The sequence below is a fragment of the Euphorbia lathyris genome, chromosome 2, assembly GCF_963576675.1.
Source record: "Euphorbia lathyris chromosome 2, ddEupLath1.1, whole genome shotgun sequence".
Classification (NCBI taxonomy): domain Eukaryota; kingdom Viridiplantae; phylum Streptophyta; class Magnoliopsida; order Malpighiales; family Euphorbiaceae; genus Euphorbia; species Euphorbia lathyris.
This window is the reverse complement of record NC_088911.1, coordinates 64,517,591-64,526,619: the sequence shown is the minus strand read 5'-3', so window position 1 is coordinate 64,526,619 and position 9,029 is coordinate 64,517,591. Positions and strand designations below refer to the sequence as shown.

Genomic DNA, 9,029 nt, shown 5'->3' with positions numbered 1-9,029 from the left:
TTGTGGGCTTTTGGGCCTTGGTCTTTAATGTCTTTTAATACTTATTAATTAAACACTCAACATTGAACAAACACATTAATAATAAATAAATCAAACAATTTAAATTTAATGTGTTGGAATATTTTATCATAGGGATTTAAATCTAATTTAAATAATTTTGTCAAATCAAAATCATTGTGGAAATGTGTTTCAACAAACTCCCCCATTTTGATGTTGGCAAAAATATTAAATTAGGAACTCAATGTTGAACTCCCCGATAATTGTTGACCTTTCCTTAACTTCTGAATTCTCCCCCATAAGGGTTGGACTACTTACTTTGCTTTACTTTAAAATTTCAAGGTTTAATCAAGTAAGGCTGAGTTCAGGGTCAGAAGTAGGCCAGTATTAAGAACATATTTACTTTACTCAGTTCTGATAATTGTTGAATGGATTCATTTAGAAGAGTTCAATTATCAGAGTTGAAGATGTACTGAGTTAATCAAAGGTTGTTGAGTGGAGTTACTCAATGGCTTATACTTGTATAAATTTTATGTTCTTAAGTTGAGTTATTTGTTCAACGAATTTTAAAGTGATAGACATTATGAGAATGATCAAGATAAGTTCAACATGGCAGTTAGAGACATAAGCAATTGAAATATAGACATAGTATTTAATCAACACATGGTATGTGTAAGATGCGTTCTCATATAAATAACACAGCAAGCAAGTAAGCACAACAATAATATGTTTCAACACAAAAACAAGAAGATCTAAGTCGTTAGACTAAAAAGGTCTATCTATTTTGTGTTGTATTGGACTTGATTAGGTTTTCGAGGTTGCTGTGAGGTTCCTTGTTGCTGAGTTTGTGGGGCAGTGGAAGAGAGTGAGTTTGTTGCTTTTGAGTTCCTTGTTCAGTAGGACGACTCCTTTGATCTTCCTTAGCCTTTCCCTTTTCTTTCTCCCCCTTTTTGCCAGCATCAGAACTGGGTCCAAAAGAAGAAGGGAGAAGTTGACCAGCTGCAATAGCACGAGAGAGTTGGGATGAATACAATAGTAAGGCACTCGTACTGTCCTTGAGTCCGGTGAGGACTAACACTCCAGCATCCATATTAGATGCAGGTACATTACCCGTTGCACTCAGGTTACTGAACATAAATTGGATTGCCTTTGCTTGCCAGGATAGAGTGTTGGTCAGCTTGGCAAAGGATTACTGGTGTAATCTCAAAAGTATCTTTTGTAAAGTTGAAGATGGCAGAGGTCTTCTTTTGTTCAGTCTTCATCGCTTCACGATTTATGCTGAGTAGCCGGATGGCTTCGGCAACTTGCTCAATGGTACATTCAAATGAAGACGTGGTAGAATTCTGAGCCTTAGTGAGCTCAGTAGTCATCTATTGAAAGTGTTGAGTTACTTCAGCGGATGTGGCAATAGTGGAATGTGCAGCTGAGATGGGCGTAATTTTTCCTTCAAGGGAATCCATGTGCTGGACCATCATCAGTTCTAATTCAGCCATTCTATTAGTGAACACCTTATTGTTATGCTGAGAGACTAGAGCAGTCAGTGAATGCATGAGATCTTTGAGACTCTTGAGTTCACTTAGAAGATGCATGACTTTGCTAAGTGGAGTAGGCTCAACAGAGGATGTGGTAGATGTTGTGGCTTGAGACTTGTTCATGTCATTGACTATGGCATTTAGGAAGGATAGTGGTTCTTGGCCAGCATTTTCATTGCCCATGGAAGTCTCAGTGGTCGGTTCTTTGTCCATTCCAGATGATTGATTGAGATTGGAAGGTTGTTGGACAGGAGTTGGAGAGTCAGTGCGTGCTTGCTCAGTGTTGGAAGCGTTAGCTGCAACGACAAAGGACTCGGGTACTATTTACTAAGGATTGGAAGTAGATGGAGCAGCAGCCATGTTAATCACTTGCTCAGTAGTAGATTGATTCAGAACAGGTGTTTCTTCAATTACTTGCTCGGTAGAGGAGTTGAGTTGAGCAGTAGTTGCATCAAGCACTGGCCCAGTTGAGGGGATAGTAGGAGCAACATCGTTGGATGAGTGAGGGCCCAAGTTGGGTTCAGATACAGCTTGTTCCTGAGTTGCAGAAACAGAGGCTTGCTTTTGCTGAGCTGGTTGCTCAGGAAGAGGAGTGCCGGGTGTGAAGAAAATGAAGTCAATGTTGTTGGGGTCAACATAGTTTTTGTTTGGAGGTGAGTCATCATCAAGAAGATGAAGTTTAGGTCTTATACTTGACTTCTTGTACCTCTTTTCTTTACTGACTCGATGATGATGTTTGTGGTGTTTAGGAGAGGCAGTAGGAATGGAGTCAGGTGATTGGAAGGAAGGAATTTCAGATTGCTGAGCAGATAGTTCCTTCTTAGAAGCTCGTATTCCTTCACCATTAAGCCGCTCTCCAGCAGCTAAGGTTTCCTCCTCAGGAGTTCATATTCCTTGACCTTCAATCCGCTCCTCAGTGTGGTTTGGTTCAGTTATTTGCTCAGTGAAGGATGGAATGGAGGAGACAGTAGGGGCTGGTTGTTCCGGAGCAAAGGTTGTAACTGGAGTTTCCTCAGCAGCTACTGATGCTCGTAAAATATATAGCAATTAATAGGACAAGTGTATCCTATCGCAACAAGTAATATTGTGCTAAGCACGAGATCGAACCACAAAGACTATTTGTTATTGTTAGGCATGAAAATGACTAAAATTAAACATACTATTTGTGATGAATTAAGGGTGTTTTAGGCGTAATGCTACTTAAAAAAAGGACTTATAAGTGTTTTATGCAGATTTGAAAAGATTAAGTCAAAAAGGCTGTAAGTAGCCTGTTTTGCAGCAACCATAAGGAGATGTGCAACCTTTGATCCAGCGGTTAAACGCTGTGTGTCTGATGATGGATAGCGACGTGACAAGCAGCAGGAGCGGCAGGAAAGAGCGGCTAAAGTAACAAGATGACAAGAGTGATCGACCCTTGAGTGTTCAAAGGTCAAAATATTTTAACCACTTCTAGTAATCCAGGATCAGTTGAACAATCTTTTTTATTTTGTAATATATTATGAATATTTTTAGTACCGTTTCCTTTTTCCTCCTATTTATAGACGTAGTGGAGGGAAAGGAAGAGTACCTTTTTGAGAACAGAAGATAGAAGTTTTTGTGAACAATAGCAGAGAGAGAAGCTCTCTAGGAAGATTATGACTCCATTGATGGAGTCCTGTAGATGCAACTTAGGCTGTTCACTCTTTAGCATGAGTGAGTAGTCGTTTTGAACGGGTTCGGCCAGTTAGGGCCTGTTATGTAAGTCTTCTATTTTCTTATTTATGAATGAATGTTGATATATTATGATGTGTTTGATAAAGCTTTCACTCCATTGCTGTATGCATGTATGTTAGTGTTAGATGAATGATAGGGAACTGCTTTCATCTTCATGGAACTATTTATCAAACGTCCAACCCCGAAGCAGGAATGTTAGGAGGTTGTATCAAGGGTTTTCTTCATAGAAATGCTGTTTCGATCATAATGCAAGAAAGAACCAACCTTAGGGACACTTACGGTTGTAGTATATCTTAGAATCTTAAGAACACACGAGAGTTGACTTAAGTGAGCATTAAAACAGAAACCTTGACTTCACTTTGCGTCATTCATGAATAAATAGGATGTTTAGAGACTGAAAGTAACAAGTTCCTCTGTGGCCTAGCCTGTTCCACCTTTTATCATTATCAAAAACTCTGTTTAATACACTGAATCATTCACATAGTTACCACTTCACAACATTTCTCAAGATTAAGAATTCACACATCACGAACACCCTGTTCTGCAAGGTTTTTCTAGTAAAGTTTGATCATCAATCCCTATGGAGACGATACTCTATTTATCACTTTATTACTTGTATCTAGTGCACTTGCTAGAGTCTGTTCAGAGGACAACAAGTTTTTGGCGCCGTTCCCGGGGATTGAAAGCAATGAAGTTTATCTGAAAATTTATGTGAAACAAGGTGTTTTTAATCTGTTTGTTACATAGTGCAGCCAGAAACAGTTTTTCTTATTGTCTATGCGAAGAGCTGGACCACCGGTTTTTCCTATTGATCTTGAGTTAAAGAGAATGTGAAGACGAAACCAAGCGAGAGCTCGACGAGCAAGACAAAGAGAGAGACAAAGAGAAAGAAGGATGGCTGGAAGAATACCAGAACAACCAGTTCAATCTCCTCCTGAAGAAGAAGGAGAGAACAACAATCCACCAGTCATAAGAATCAGAGATTACTCCAGACCTACCACGGAAGGACACTCGTCATGTATCGTGCTGCCTAACGAAGGAAACAACATGTTTGAAGTAAAAGCATCCATGATACAGATGTTGCAAGCAGCCATGTAATTCAGTGGATACCAGTCGGAAGATCCAAATGGACATATCCAGGAGTTTATTACGCTGTGCAACACTTTTCGATCAAACCGAGGAGTCACCGATGACGTGATAAGGCTGAAGCTATTTCCGTTTTCTCTCAAAGATAAAGCAAAGAACTGGCTAAAGAACCTACAGCCAGGAACCATAGCAACATGGCAGGACATGGCCAGTGCTTTTCTAATGAAATACTTTCCACCTAGATAAGCCATCAAACTCAGAAATGAGGTGTCCCATTTCGTGCAAGAAGAGGATGAATCCTTGACCGAGGCATGGGAAAGGTACAAAGAGCTGTTAAGAAAGGTACCAAATCATGGCATCCCCATGTGGATGCAAGTGCATAATTTTTACAATGGAGTCACCAACTGTTGGAGTTTAGTGTCCTAAAGACAATTGTTTTAGGATATTAATATTAATGAATAAATTGTTTATTTGATCATTTGTTTAATCAGATATATAGCATTAAAATGTAACTATATATAAAGGCACAAATCTTTCATAAAGAAAGTAACCCTAAGTTTATTTAAGTAGTTATAAAGTGTTCATACAAGCATGAAGTGAGACTGTACCTTATAATAGACCAATAGACTTAAAGTTAACCCAAGTCAAGTAATATGTTATAGGGGTTGGCATATTACTGTTGAGACTTGCATGTAACAGTGTTTTCTATCGAGACAGAAAGCTGATCTCACAAGCTTTAGATATTCAGATATCTAGACAGTTACATGGATCCGGTGAAGGAGTTCATTAGGATTGGGACCCGACTTGAGATAACAGAATGGATTGATTTATCTAATGTGTCAACTGTTCATCTCATTGGTATTAGTATGCATAACTAATCCTCAGACTCAAACATTCGTTAATTAGTGATTCTGGATTACGGAGTCTGATACTTTGATTCTATACGAGCACGATCCAACAGGTGAGAGCCTGGGGTGTGTGAGAGCAGAGTTGGGTATCACACAAAGTAATTGCAGAATAGTTAATGTCAGATTGAGCATTCGTCACTCCCGATAAGTGGGAGATAAATCCAAATGGCCGCTTGTGGTGAATTAACTGAAATCCTTACAAGGTGATAGAGTTAAGAGTAGAAATGAATATTTCACTTAACTTATCTTTCAGAGTGAATTCAACCTGTACAAGTAAAACAGACTCTTCGTTATATGTAACCTTGACACGTTCCATGGTTATAAGGAATTGACCAACAGGATATAGTTGATGAAGGATCGTATTATACTGTACCTAATGCAGAAAGGTTAACGTCAATTATCAACCTTGATAACTTGTGGAAAAATCCTTGATCGGAGCACTTCCCTGTGAGGTGCCGTTGGGATCGGCCGGGGACACTCCGATGCCAAAGTCAGTAATATTTCTGAGAATAAACTGTAAGCACAAAAGTAGAGAATCAGTAAGTGTACCTTTGATCCTAGGAAGCTGGGGTATTTATATAGGTTTCTGTAACCTTCAGCATTAATGGGGAAGCAGGTGAAGAGTTGTGTCATTACTCATCTTTAATTGCTATCAATTCTCCATTAATCCCAACATTTATCATTAAAACCCTCAGAGTTGAGGTATTCGAACAGTCAAGTCTTTATTCCCCTTTAATGGCTATTAATTGCCATTTAATTGTATTTATTCCCATTCATGGATGGTAATAAAGGCGCCTTTTGGTATTCTTGCATCCGTCAAGGCGTATGTACACTCTCCTTGAGAACAATGGCGGGTCTCCATTACTCGCTCTCTTCGGGCGTATCTCGTTTTGGCGTATCTCGCCATGGTCCACGTGGTGTGGCATAATGCTAGAAACTCCTTCCTTTTCCTCATTATTTGCATATTCACCCCTGCATTAATTATCATTAATTCCACATTAATCATGCATAAATATCTCTTTTAGAAGAAATAATGGTTTGTCATTATCTCTATTAATTTTCCCTTATTCCTTATTCAAGAATAATTTGGGTTGTTATCAGAAGCCCCCCCTAAAGGTATAAAAAGCTCTTTAGGGCTGTCTAAATGGTGTTTTATTTTTCTATCTTGGAGGAAAGTGGACCCGCCCTAGATGGGGGATCATATATGGAAATGATGCGCCTTTTGTTGGGGTTTAGTGTCCTATAGACAATTGTTGCAGGATACAAACTTAATGTAAATGAATTGTTCTTTATGTCATTTGTTTTAATGAGATATATGTTTTATAACTATATAAAGGCAATCCCTTTTAAGCACTAAATAAAGTCTAATAAAAGGAAATCCGTAAGTTTGTTTAAAGTGATTATAAAGTGTTCATACAAGCATGAAGTGAGACAAAACTTTATAATAAACTAATAAACTTAAAACCACCCCAAGTCAAGTGATATGTTTAGGATTGATATATCACTGTTGAGACTTGTATGTAACAATGTCTTCTGTCCGACAGAAAGCTGATCTCACAAGCTTCATATATATAGATATCTGGACAGTTACATAGATCCGATGAAACGTCGTTCATTAGGATTGGGGATCTGATTTGAGATAACAGGATGGGTAGATTCTTCCTTGTCACCTGTTCATCTCATTGGTATTAATAGGTATAACTAATCCTCAGACTCAAAGGAATGTTAATTGGTCATCCTGAATTACTGAATGTGAGACTTTGATCCTGTGGTCCCACGATCCTTAACAGAGATGACTCTGGGGTGTGAACTGCAAAGGTTGGGTGTCACAGGAGGTAATGTCAGGGTAGTTATACATTGGATTGAGCATTTATCACTCCCGATTAATGGGAGATACATCCAAGGATCGCTTGTGGAAGACTCGACTCTAAATCCTTGCAAGGTGATAGCTTAAGAGTAGAAATACAGATTTCACTTAACCTATCTATTTGAGTTGACTCGGCCTGTACAAGTAAAATGAACGTCTCGCTATATGTGACTTGACATCACCCATAGTCATAAGATTCAGTTCAAGGATGTAGTTGATAAAGGATCGAATTATACTGTAACTAATACGGAAGGGTTAACGACAGAATCAACCTGTCTTCTTAACGGACTCTGGGGGAATGATTACAGACTTGCCAATAACATACTCAGTACATCATTCCGTTATGCAAGGATTAAATATAATTCTTGAAGAAATTAATTTAATAGTTGCATACGGCCAGAAGTAGTAAGAACCTAATGGATCACACATAAGACTTGGAACCAAAAGAGAGATGGATGTCATTAATAGATGGAAGCCCAAATGAGCCCAGTAAGGCCCATTTAATTAGGGGTGGCCGAAATTTGTATATAGTAAGTAAGGAATTATTTTAATTCCCTTAATCCTAATTTGATTAGGTTTGTGAATTAAATTAATTAAGAGAGATAATTAAATTAGGAGTTTTAATTAGATTAATATATTCCTATTATTATCCAATTAGGTTATTTATTATTATCCTAAATATATTAGATATATTATAAGATAATAATTAGGAATCATATTCCGAATTGAATTCCTATTAAGTAACCTATTCCTATCTAACTAGGGTTTAGATACAAGTTATTATATATACCCCCCTAATGTGTGAATTTCGACTAAGCTAATCCCCTCCCCTTATTGTGATTTTCGAAACCTACATTAAGAGAGAAAAAGTGAATTCATATCCCCTAGTTCGTGGATAAGAATTCATACGGCTTCCGTCAATTGATTAATCTCATTCATCTCCTTTTCTCTTTGATCTTGTGTTGGTTAATTAGAGGCAATCTAATTTGGTTGCATCTCATAAGGGTTGATTCCATCTTAACCTCACCGTGTTATACTTTGTGGTTGGAATCTCGGAGAAGAATTGTGGGCGCTTCTTTAACAACGGTAGATTGTTCATCGAAAGGTATTCCTTCTTATCCCTCTTTATATGAAATAACGATTAACAGATCCTATGGTTAAAAGGAAATAGACTAAAATTTTATATTTCCGCTGCTACACCTTAGCCTTAATTTCCAACAGTGGTATCAGAGACATCGTTAAATCCGTTATTTCATATATGAAAATTTAGAAGTTTTTCAATAGGATTGAATAAATATTTATGGTTAGGATTAATTAACAAATTGTTTGATTAATTAATTCTAAAGATAAATAAATTTTACTTAATTGTTAATTAAAATTGATTATGCGTATGTTCTTAATTATTTCGGTTGATAATCATTATAAAAAAATCTATTTGTTTTATAGTTAGGTTAATAAAATTAGTTTTATTAATTCTAAAAGATAAAACGGAAATCTATTGTAGTTTTTCCTATTTCTGAAAATCGTTTTTGAAATCGTTTTAAAAACTGATATATATATTTATATTTTATATAAAAAAAAACATACGACAGCGGCTCGGGTCGCGCCTCACGGCGCGACCAGCCGCTGTTGTGCGGCTGCTGCCTCGCGGCAGCAGCCGCGTGCGCAGCCGCGGGGCTGCTGCCAAACGGCAGCAGCCCAGTTTCGGGCCCTAGCCCGAATCCCACTTGATTTTAACTGTTAAAATCGGCTTGTAAATAATTTATATATATATATATGTTTCGGAAATCAATAGTTTTCTGTTTTTGATTATCGAATGAAAAATTCGTTTAAAAGTTTGTTTTTACCAAGTTGTAAATCAAAGCGTTAAATGAATTGAAATCAAAATAATTGGGACATGCATAATCGACGTTTTATATGGTTATA

At 37.5% G+C, this 9,029-nt stretch overlaps 1 non-coding gene across 1 annotated transcript; it reads right to left on the bottom strand.

The window, feature by feature from the left end:
- Positions 1–4,580: 4,580 nt before the first annotated feature.
- Positions 4,581–4,687, bottom strand: LOC136221165 (small nucleolar RNA R71). The gene has a single exon (XR_010684949.1). It is a non-coding gene; the product is annotated as a small nucleolar RNA R71 (small nucleolar RNA).
- Between the last annotated feature and the right edge of the window lie 4,342 nt (positions 4,688–9,029).